General features: G+C 49.5%; 1 protein-coding gene across 2 annotated transcripts in view; it reads right to left on the reverse strand.

Moving 5' to 3' along the window:
• dnmbp (dynamin binding protein) overlaps nt 1-8,889 on the reverse strand; it is a 108,498-nt gene extending 99,609 nt beyond the window's left edge. For both annotated transcript variants that reach the window (XM_087998776.1, XM_087998774.1), the window contains exon 1: nt 8,830-8,889. The gene's annotated coding sequence lies outside the window, so the exon portion shown is untranslated. The remainder of the gene's footprint in view (nt 1-8,829) is intronic.
• Nucleotides 8,890-12,101: the final 3,212 nt, after the last annotated feature.

Genomic DNA, 12,101 nt, shown 5'->3' on the forward strand with positions numbered 1-12,101 from the left:
AACATACTGCCTTTAAGTAGCACCTGTCATGATCACCAGATGTCCCACAGTTTTATTTTTGAATTCCAACAGTGTGAAAACACCGCCCCTCCGAACAGTAACCCACCCAGTTCCATGCCCCTACCCGATATTTACCCTTGACTAATGGACCTAGCCTACACCTCCCTGAACACTATGGGCAATTTAGCATGGCCAATTCATCTAACCTGTACATCTTTGGACTGTGGGAGGAAACCAGAGCACCTGGAGGAAACCTATGCAGACACGGGGAGAACGTACAAACTCCACCCCAACAGTCGCTGGAACTAAACCAGTGTCCCTGGTGCTGTGAGGCAGCAGCGCTAACTACTGAGCCACCAAAATGACATGCGTTTGAGTTTATAGATCATTATAATGTATGATATGTAAAAGCTAATTCACATATAGATCAAAACATTCCACAACAGAGTGGTAATGAGCAGCTAATCAATCTGTTTTATTCAGGTTCATTGCAGATAAATATTTACTAGGACAGAGGGGAGAAATTGTCGGTATTTCCATAAAATAGTGCCACGGGAGGTTTCACTGTCATCCACATGAGGCTGCAGTTAACATCACGCCAGAAAGATAGCACTTCCAGCACAGCAGTACAGTGCTGGAGATACAGCCCTGACTTGTGGCTACAGTATCGGCAGGGACCGGTCCGGCACCATACACCACTGGGCTACAGGACCGGCAGGGCACCATACACCACTGGGCTACAGTATCGGCAGGGACCGGTCCGGCACCATACACCACTGGGCTACAGGACCGGCAGGGACCGGTCCGGCACCATACACCACTGGGCTACAGGACCGGCAGGGACCGGTCCGGCACCATACACCACTGGGCTACAGGACCGGCAGGGCACCATACACCACAGGGCTATAGTACCGGCAGGGACCGGTCCGGCACCATACACCACTGGGCTACAGGACCGGCAGGGCACCATACACCACAGGGCTATAGTACCGGCAGGGACCGGTCCGGCACCATACACCACTGGGCTACAGGACCGGCAGGGCACCATACACCACAGGGCTATAGTACCGGCAGGGACCGGTCCGGCACCATACACCACTGGGCTACAGTATCGGCAGGGACCGGTCCGGCACCATACACCACTGGGCTACAGGACCGGCAGGGACCGGTCCGGCACCATACACCACTGGGCTACAGTATCGGCAGGGACCGGTCCGGCACCATACACCACAGGGCTACAGGACCGGCAGGGACCGGTCCGGCACCATACACCACAGGGCTACAGGACCGGCAGGGACCGGTCCGGCACCATACACCACAGGGCTACAGGACCGGCAGGGACCGGTCCGGCACCATACACCACAGGGCTACAGGACCGGCAGGGACCGGTCCGGCACCATACACCACAGGGCTACAGGACCGGCAGGGACCGGTCCGGCACCATACACCACAGGGCTACAGGACCGGCAGGGACCGGTCCGGCACCATACACCACAGGGCTACAGAACCGGTAGGGACCGGTCCGCAACCGTACACCACTGGGCTACAGTACCGGCAGGGACCGGTCCGCACCATACAGCACTGGGCTACAGGACCGACAGGGACTGGTCCGGCACTGTACAGCATGGGCTACAGCACAGGCAGGGACCGGTCCGCAACCGTACACCACTGGGCGACAGTACTGGCCCGCAACCGTACCGGCGGGGACCGGTCCGCAACCATACACCACTGGGCTACAGTACCGATAGGGACTGGTCCGCAACCGTACACCACTGGGCTACAGTACCGACGGGGACTATTCCGGCACTGTATACCACTGGGCTACAGTACCGGCGGGGACTGGCCCGCAACCGTACACCACTGGGCTACAGTACCGGCAGGGACCAGTCTGGCACCATACACCACAGGGCTACAGGACCGGCAGGGACCGGTCTGGCACCATACACCACTGGGCGACAGTACCGGCAGGGACCGGTCTGGCACCATACACCACTGGGCGACAGTACCGGCAGGGACCCGTCCGCAACCGTACACCACTGGGCTACAGTACCAGCAGGGACTGGTCCGCAACCAGTGGGCGGCACGGTGGCAGTGGGCGGCACGGTGGCACAGTGGTTAGCACTGCTGCCTCACAGCGCCAGAGACCCGGGTTCAATTCCCGACTCAGGCGACTGACTGTGTGGAGTTTGCACGTTCTCCCCGTGTCTGCGTGGGTTTCCTCCGGGTGCTCCGGTTTCCTCCCACAGTCCAAAGATGTGCAGGGTCAGGTGAATTGGCCACGCTAAATTGCCCATAGTGTTAGGTTAAAGGGGTAAATGTAGGGGTAGGGGTATGGGTGGGTTGCGCTTCGGCGGGTCAGTGTGGACTTGTTGGGCCGAAGGGCCTGTTTCCACCCTGTAAGTAATCTAATCTAATCTAAAACCGTACACCACTGGGCTACAGTACCGGCGGGGACCCAGTCCACAACCGTATACCACTGGGCTACAGTACCGACAGGGACTGGTCCGCAACCGTACATCATTGGGCTACAGTACCGGCAGGGACCGGTCCGCAACCGTACACCACTGGGCTACAGTACCGACAGGGACCGGTCCGCAACCGTACACCACTGGGCTACAGTACCGGCGGGGGCCGGTCCGCAACCGTACACCACTGGGCTACAGTACCGGCGGGGACTGGTCCGCAACCGTACACCACTAGGCTACAGTACCGGCGGGGACTGGTCCGCAACCGTACACCACTGGGCTACAGTACCGGCGGGGACTGGTCCGCAACCGTACACCACTAGGCTACAGTACCGGCGGGGACTGGTCCGCAACCGTACACCACTAGGCTACAGTACCGGCAGGGACCGGTCCGCAACCGTACACCACTGGGCTACAGTACCGACAGGGACCGGTCCGCAACCGTACACCACTGGGCTACAGTACCGGCAGGGACCGGTCCGCAACCGTACACCACTGGGCTACAGTACCGACAGGGACCGGTCCGCAACCGTACACCACTGGGCTACAGTACCGGCGGGGACTGGTCCGCAACCGTACACCACTGGGCTACAGTACCGGCGGGGACTGGTCCGCAACCGTACACCACTAGGCTACAGTACCGGCGGGGACTGGTGTGCAACCGTACACCACTGGGCTACAGTACCGGCGGGGACTGGTCCGCAACCGTACACCACTGGGCTACAGTACTGGCAGGGACCGGCCCAGCACCGTACACCACTAGGCTACAGTACCGGCAGGGACCGGTCCGCAACCGTACACCACTGGGCTACAGTACCGGCGGGAACCGGCCCGGCACCGTACACCACTGGGCGACAGTACTGGCGGGGACCAGTCCGGCACTGTACAACACTCGGCTACAGTTCCAGTGGGGACCGGTCCGGCACTGTACAACACTCGGCTACAGTACCGGCAGGAATAGGCATGTCCCTGGCATGTTTTATTTGCAACCATTCCAGGAATATGATTGATAGCTTGCTTCATTCTTCCCAATACAGGGTGGAATATTCCCAGCAATATGACACAAACATTTTACAAAAATGTTTTTGGCAGACTCTTTGATTAAAACGTTTCTCAGACCTCAGCACTGGAAACAAATGGAACATAACACTCACTGTTGGACAGAAACAGTGTGAAAGCCATGGTCTTACAGCAGCAATCATACCATTCAGGCCACGGTACCCCTCGACAGGGAACTAGAAACATTTAAAACCAATCCAGTATATATGAGAAACATTGTCCAGGGGAGTATCAGACCCTGAGAGGAGCTTCCAGTGTGGTGACATTACACAGGTCACCTAAGTGCACCTAAATGTAACATCGCCCAACTTCACCCTGTCTCAATTCGTCGGCTGTTAAAACTCTCGTCCACGTCTTGGTTCTCCCAACCTGACAGTTTCAAAGCACTCTGACCGACCTTGCAGTTTCCACCGTCTGAAACTTCAGCACATCCAAAACTCAATCTTAACCTGGAAACCAAATCCTGCCTTCACATTACTCCAATAATTCCTGTCCTAAAATTGCTTGTTCATCCTAAAATCCATCTCCTAGTTTTCACATCACTCTATGCCGCCACCCTTACCTATTTTTCCCAAAGACCTTCAGCTGTTACATCAACGTGCTTCCCAAAGATCAGAAATGGGAACACTCATTGATGACTGTGTAATGCTCAGTACCATTTGTGACTCCTCAGATACTGAAGCAGTCTATGTCTAAACCAGGCTTTCAGTGATGAGTAGAAAGTAACTGTCATGCGAAAAATGCAGCAGTCACTATCGCTAAAAGGAGAATCTAACAGTTACCACTTTACAATCAGATTACCAACACTGAACTCCCCCATCATCAATATCCTGGGATTACCAGTGACCAGACATGGTACTGTATTCGTCATTTAATTACTGTGGTTATAAGAACAGGTCAAATGCTAGGAATCCTGCAGTGCGTAACTCACCCCCTGACTCGCCAAAGCCCGTTCACCATCTACATGGCACAAGTCAGGAATGTGAAGGAACACACACACAAGCAGCAGTGCATACCATTTATAAGGTGCAGACATTCACCCACAAGGCTCTTTAAATAGTACCTTCCACATCCACAACATCAACCATCTAAAAATGACAAATGCAGATACACAGGAAAATAATCTCCTGCAAGTTTCTTTCCAAGCCACTCACCACCCTGACCTGAAAATAGTTTATCGTCTTTTCACAGTCACTGGATCAAAATCCTGAAAGGCCTTCTCTAACAACACTGTGGTGTAACCCCACCCCCACCCCCCCAAAACCACACAGATGGCAGTGGTTCAAGAAGGCATCTCACCATCACAAAATATTAAAGCCATCAAGGGGTGTTGAGAGAAAACAGGTGTATAGTACTGAGATAGAGGATCAGCCATGTGCATACTGAACAGCAGAGCAGGCTCAAAGGGCTGAATGGCCTACTCCTGTTCCTATTTCCTATTTTGAAGTGGGCAATAAATACTGAATGTTCACATTTTACGAATTAATCAAAAGAAATCCCATCCACGCCCACATCCTCAGGGTATACTCCCTAGCTCTGAACTCATGGTCACTATATTTTAATTCATTCAACCATCGGCAGACACTAGGTTTGAAATTTCAGCTCCACCTCTCCCTTCCTTTAATGCTGACCTCGGCCAATTGTCATAATGCGGCTCAGTATCAAATACAGTTTTATTTTGGTACTGTGAAGCCCCTTGGGACATTATTACAGTGAAGGTGCTATATAAAATGTAAGGTGCTATTTCTCATGACCTGGGTGCTTGATGTAAACAGTGTAGAGTGAACTTTACTCTACACCTAGCTCTGTGCTGTATCTGCCCTGTGAGTGTTGGATGTTGGTTCTAAAAAAAGGCCACTCTCAGCACTGCAACCAGCATGTGAGAGAAACACTGCAATTAAAATATTTTGAAATGATCCACAATTATGTTTGGGGCAGAGAAAACACATATTAGGAAGAGTCTGTCAGTTTGCAGAACTGCTTGAAACAACTCATTTTACATTTTAGAAGACACTTGCTTGTGGCATGGGGACAGGGTGGAGCATGTATTGGTTTAGCGTTTGTTTCTAATTTGCTCTGCATTCCACCCTTGGCTTCAATGCCACATTTAGTGTCTGGAATTGTATACAGTCAAACTCAACAAGAACTTACAGATACATAGTGCTTTTGACAGATTAAATATCCCAGGATGTTTTGACAGAGCGTTAGAAAACAGAATATGACAACAATGACTTGGTGAGATACTGGATAGGTTGACCAAACGTGCAGGATATTTAGCTCTCATCGTGGTCAGCACATACACCTGACCCAGTTTGGAGCAGGCTGGCCTTGCTGGTGTGGGCTGTTGCTGGACAAAGGCTGATGGAAGTTAATTGAAATCTGTGGGTCTCCTGCTCCTGCATGATATTCAATGATCACTAGCGCGGTGGAGATGCACTAATATCAGAGGCAATGGGTCCTGATATGACTGTGATGCCCTTTGTTATTGAATAGCCCACCTACATCCAGGCTCACACAGAGGATTGGCCAAGTACTCTAAAATAGAGATGAGTGGGGAAGCTATCAGGAAGGAACAGCAGTTTTGGGACAAAAAAAAAGTTGAAATTTTAAAAGGGAAGTATTTTCCAGTAAAGTGACAACCTGCGTTGATGAACTTCTGAAGCAACGGACCACTGCAGAGAGGTTTACCCACCCAGTAGGGTCTTGCGACTCCACTCAGTGTTAAAACCCAGAAACTGTCCCTGCAACAGGACATGCATACATTAGGCAACTTGCTGACTGTTCAGGAATTCCAAGCTTGCAGATCAGAATTTCCTGGTGACATTAGTGGGCGGCACGGTGGTACAGTGGTTAGCACTGCTGCCTCGCAGCGTCAGAGACCCGGGTTCAATTCCCGCCTCAGGCGACTGACTGTGTGGAGTTTGCACGTTCTCCCCGTGTCTGCGTGGGTTTTCTCCGGGTGCTCCGGTTTCCTCCCACAGTCCAAAGATGTGCAGGTCAGGTGAATTGGCCATGCTAAATTGCCCGTAGTGTTAGGTAAGGGGTAAATGTAGGGGTATGGGTGGGTTGCGCTTCGGCGGGTCGGTGTGGACTTGTTGGGCCGAAGGGCCTGTTTCCACACTAAGTAATCTAATCTAATTCTCTATCCCAAGAGTTCTTCTTTCTGGGGAGGGAGTAATTTTCAAAATCTCTCAGTGAAATTAAAATCCCTGTGTTCGTTCCCTGTCTTCTCAGTTAATTATTGCTACAGCACACAATATTTAGCTGTCACACAGTTGGCACCAAGAATCAAAGTTTTTCTTGCTACAGATTCTCAGACCCACCTCTACTTATAGGCTCTTAAATCAAGACACCAACTTCTTGTAGGTTTCTGACCCCACTGTCCACCCAGGAGTCCAATGGATTATTGAAACACTAAGGGCATCACTATTGTCCCGAGCCTAGGGCTTGGGCACAACATACAAGCCACTTGAATGCATTGGGTGTTCAGTAATACAGAGACAGGAACATCAGAAGGACAGCTCCATGTCACCTTGGCACTTCAGGGAGGAGAAAGTGAGGTCTGCAGATGTTGGAGATCAGAGATGGAAATGTGTTGCTGGAAAAGCGCAGCAGGTCAGGCAGCATGTAGGGAACAGGAGAATCGACGTTTCGGGCATTAGCCCTTCTTCATCACCATTCCTGAAGAAGGGCTAATGCCCGAAACGTCGATTCTCCTGTTCCCTAGATGCTGCCTGACCTGCTGCGCTTTTCCAGCAACACATTTCCACTTCAGGGAGGAGTAAAAAGATAGAACCCAGTTCCCAAACTCCCAATTACCTTCCACACACACACACTCGGGAGGGGAAATCCCAGGTGTCTATAAAAAGGATTTCAACAGTACACCAGAGGCAGACTCACCTTCCCTCCAAAAAGAGTACTTACATAACTAAAGTCAACAAAATCACAGTGCTACTTGACTCCTTAAGTTCCACAGTCAGCAAAATAGATACATAACCAAAGCACAAAGAATAATTTATTCACACTAACAATTTTATGGGTAGGACACTTGCTACTGGGGCAGGGTGAGTAAGACCAAAACACACACACAGTAAGTAGACCATGGGGGGGGGGGGGGGTTAAAAAAAACTCAACTGGGGGGCTGGGGAAGAGATAGGGACTCATTTAGAATTAGAACAAGTCCATACCAACCCTCCAAAGAGTATCCCACACAGCCCATTCCCTTACACCTATTACTCTACATTCACCCCTGACTAATGCACCTAGCCTACATATCCCTGAACACTATGGGCATTTTAGCATGACCAATTCACCATACCTGCACACCTTTGGACTGTGGGAGGAAACAAGAGCACCTGGAGGAAACCCACACAGACACAGGGAGAATGTGCAAATTCCACACAGACAGTTGCCAAAGGCTGAAGTCAAACCTGGGTCCCTAGTGCTGTGCGGCAGCAGTGCAAACTACCGAGCTACCATACCACCCATTGAAGCACTGGGATTCCACACTCCCTATTGGTGACTGCAGAGATAGAGGTACCCTGTTGGGAATGTGTGCCCTCAGCCTCACATATCCTGACCAGCCCAGGGTTTAACTTCACTTGCCCTGCCTTGTCCCAGTCCATGCTCCTGCTTCATCTGTCCTGTCCTGTCCAGCCCAGGCTCCAGGTCCATCTGGTCAACACAGGTTCTCATTGTACCTGTCCTATCCCTCCCAGCCTGACCTGTCCCTCCCAGCCTGACCTGTCCTGTCCCTCCCAGCCTGACCTGTCCCTCCCAGCCTGACCTGTCCCTCCCAGCCTGACCTGTCCTGTCCCTCCCAGCCTGACCTGTCCTGTCCCTCCCAGCCTGGACTCCAGCTCCACTGGTCCTGTCTACCTAGCCCATGCTCTAACCCCACCTGTCCTGTTCTGCCCTGCCCAGCCCAGCGCAGGCTCCAGCCTTTCCTATCCTGTCCTGCCCAGTCTTCTCTGACCTGTTCTGTCCAGTCCAAGCTCCAGCCTTACCTGTCCTGTCTTATCTTGTCTTGTCCAGCCCAGCTTGGACTTACTTGCCTTGTCCTGTCCTGTCCTGTCCTATCCTCTCCTATCCAGCCCAGCCCAGGCACCAGCTTACCTGCCCTGTCATGTCCAATCCAGTCTTCTCTGACCTGTTCTGTCCTGTCCAGGCTCCAGTCTTACTTGACCTGTCCAGCCCAGCCTGGGCTCCAGCCTTACCTGTCCTGTCCAGCCCGGCTTGGACTTACTTGCCCTGTCCAGTCCAGTCCCGACTCCAGCATTGCCTTACCTGTCCTGTCCAGCCTCACCTGTACAGCAGCAGCCGAGCTCGAGACAGCTCCCTTTCAGATACATTCCCCGCCGCTTGGATACATTGTGGCAAACCACTTGCGTCATGACGCCAGCACGCAGACGCCGGGGTCCTCGCCATAATAGGAGCGGGGAAGGGGCGGGCCAGGAGATGGGGGACTGTCCAGACAAAGTCCTGACATGTGTCAGCCATTGCCATGGAAACGGTGTGTGTGTGAGAGATAGTCACTCAGGGAATTCCAGTCACTGCGCTAAGGTGAACTTTTATTGTACAAGAAACTGAAAAGGTTGGCTTCATGCACATGGTAAACTCCATCATGGTATAAAGGACAGTTCCTGTGAGGAGCTAACATCACAATATTTCAGTAACAATAATGTACACTTAAACTTTAAACTGTAGCCTGCAGTCTCACAAGAAATTCCCATGTTCTTTTATTTAATTAATTTATTGCCCATCCCTGATTATCCAAAGAGCAGTTAAGAGTCGAACACATCACCATTGATCTGGAGTCACATGTAGGCCAGACCGGGTAAGGATGGTAGATTTCTTCTCTAAAGGGCATTAGTGAACTAAATGGGTTTTTACAACAATCAACAATGGCTACACAGTCATCATTAAGCTAGCTTTGTATTCCAGATTTTTGTCTGAATTAAAGTTTTACCATCTGCCATGGTGGGATTCAAACCCATGTTTCCAAACATTAGCCTGGGGATCTGGATTACTAGTCATCAAGTGTGGTGCTGGAAAAGCACAGCAGGTCAGGCTGCATCCGAGGAGCAGGAGAGAATCAACGTTTCAGGCAAAAGCCCTTCATCAGGATTACTAGCGCAATGACATTACTGCTTGTGGTATCTCCTACTCTGACATTTATGTGGACTGGAAGGATTTACAAATCGATCCCCAATCTGTTTGACTTTGAAATGTACTTTACTTGACCATCAAGTCCGAGAGTGGGGACCCGAACCCATTGCTCTAAGTACGAGGCAGGGACACTGCAGCACGAGATCTCCTGAAAACATTACTGACAAGGCAAGCATCTGTTGCCCATTCCTAATTGAACAGAATGGCTTTCTGCAGTATTTTAGAGTCTTCAGTCACATGATGGCCAGACCAGGTAACGATGCAGATTTCCTTCACTAAAGTGGACCAGATGTGTTTTTAAAACAATTTGTCATTGTTACAGAGACTAGCTTTGTACTCCAGATTTAGTTATCAAATTTAAATTTTAGCAGCAGTGGTGGTGGGATTTAAACCTGTGACTTCAGCCTGAGGCTCTGGATTACTCAGCCAGTGACATTACCACTACACCCCCTATTGTACAATGGTCCCACCATGGGGCTGCGACATGTTGGAAGGCCATTCTGCCCTCGTGTCACTGTATGATGAGTTGGTGAGATGAGGCTGAAAGGCAAGGAAAGAGTATCGTTACCCTTTGTCCACAGAACCCAATACCAACAACATGTCTGCAGAATAAATGGAATTGTTTTATGATAAATTCTGCTCCACCTCTGCCAATCATTTACACAGCTCTGATCGACATAATCGCCTCTAAAAGTTTGTTTGAATGTTTAAATTCTGGCTGTGTGTTTGTGGCCAATGTTACAGTGAGGTGATCATGTGCACAGAACATTGTTTTTAAACTTTTACCTGAACAATCTGCAAATGGATATAAATAAGGAAATCAGGGTCAGTGGATTACAAGTACATTGGAGAGAATTGGCTGTAGAATGCACTTAACATTTTTTCCTGTGACTATAACCCTCTCTGGTATTTCACACAGATGGTAGTAATCCCCTATCTGTTTACTTTTGAAGGAATAGGTTTTAGGAAGTGACGTGCCCAGGTGACAAATAGAGTGTTAAAAACAGAGAATGTTGGAGGAACATTTTCCAGCACTTTCTGCTTTTATTTTAGATATTCAGCCTCCAAGTATTTTGCTTTTATTTAGATAAACAGAGTGAGTTTTATTGCAGCCTTTAAACTCTGTTTGTCTAGTGGAGTGTAAAAAGGGACAGGGAAGTTGTGGTTTGGAATGTCACTTCCTAATAATGTGACAGTGTTACAGGTGCATCTGTATGATCATGGAGGCTATAATTAATGGGGACTGTTTAATCTCCTGCTTTGGAAACTCTGATCAGTTTTACAGGCATTGACTCACACTGTGAAAAACCTACTTACACCATAGCTCAACTGAGGCAATAGAAAATTAAGAACTTGCATTTCTATAGCATCTCACACATCCTCAGGACATTCCAAAATTCTTTACAATCAATTAAGTACTTGCACAGCCAGCACCCTCAACAAAAAAAAAACGTGTTAATGAATGTGCTTTAATGATGTTGGTTGAAGGAGGAATGTTGACGCCAGGGCATCGAGTAAAATGTCACGCCCTTCTTTGAAATATACCTCAGGTCTATAGCAGGCATTTGATAGAACCTTGGACAATGCAGTGCATGCTCGATAATGAACTGAGTTCAAAGTTTGTGCGAAGATAATGAACTGAGTATCAGATTAGCTGCTCGGGAGCAGGATTTGAGCTCAAAGCTTTTCAAATCAGAAGCAAACGTACTACATACTGAATCATTGCTGGCAAGTTGGTGATAGACTAAAATCTCACAGAATGCTGGTTTCAGTACCTAAAGGTCAATGACACCTCCCCACAGAGTATTTAATTAGGCAGAGGATATTATTTGTATTCATTCATGAGATGTGGGCTTCACTGGCTGGACCAGAATTTATTGCCCATTTTAGTTGCCCTTGCGAAGGTGATGGTGAGTTGCATTCCTGAACCATTGCCATCCATTTGCTATAAGTAAACCCACAGTGCTGTTAGGGAGGTAATTCCAGGATTTTGACCTAGTGACACTGAAGGAACAGCAATATATTTCCAAGTCAGGATGGCAAATGAGGAGTAAGAACATAGGAAAGAAAATCAGCAGTGGGCGATTCGACCCTTCAGGTCTGTCCTGCCATTCAACAAGATCATGGTTGATCTGCCCCAAGCTGCAACTCTTTTGGGCCAGCTCAGCACAGCTGTCAACTCACTAATGTTTAAAAAAGAACTGTAGACCTTCTCTTTAAATATTTTCAGTGATCTAGACTCCACTACTCTCTGGGTCAAGAATTCTAGACAATTGCTACCTTTCTGGGAGAACAAATTCCTTGTTTTGTAACTATGACCCCAAATTCAAGTTTCCCCCACTGGTGGAAACATCTTTTCAACATCCACTCTGTTTTGCCCCCTCAGTTTCTGTTTCCTATCTGTTTCAA

This window comes from Chiloscyllium plagiosum, unplaced genomic scaffold (assembly GCF_037043375.1).
Source record: "Chiloscyllium plagiosum isolate Xiang-an unplaced genomic scaffold, Cpla_swu_hap1 HiC_scaffold_22, whole genome shotgun sequence".
Taxonomy (NCBI): domain Eukaryota; kingdom Metazoa; phylum Chordata; class Chondrichthyes; order Orectolobiformes; family Hemiscylliidae; genus Chiloscyllium; species Chiloscyllium plagiosum.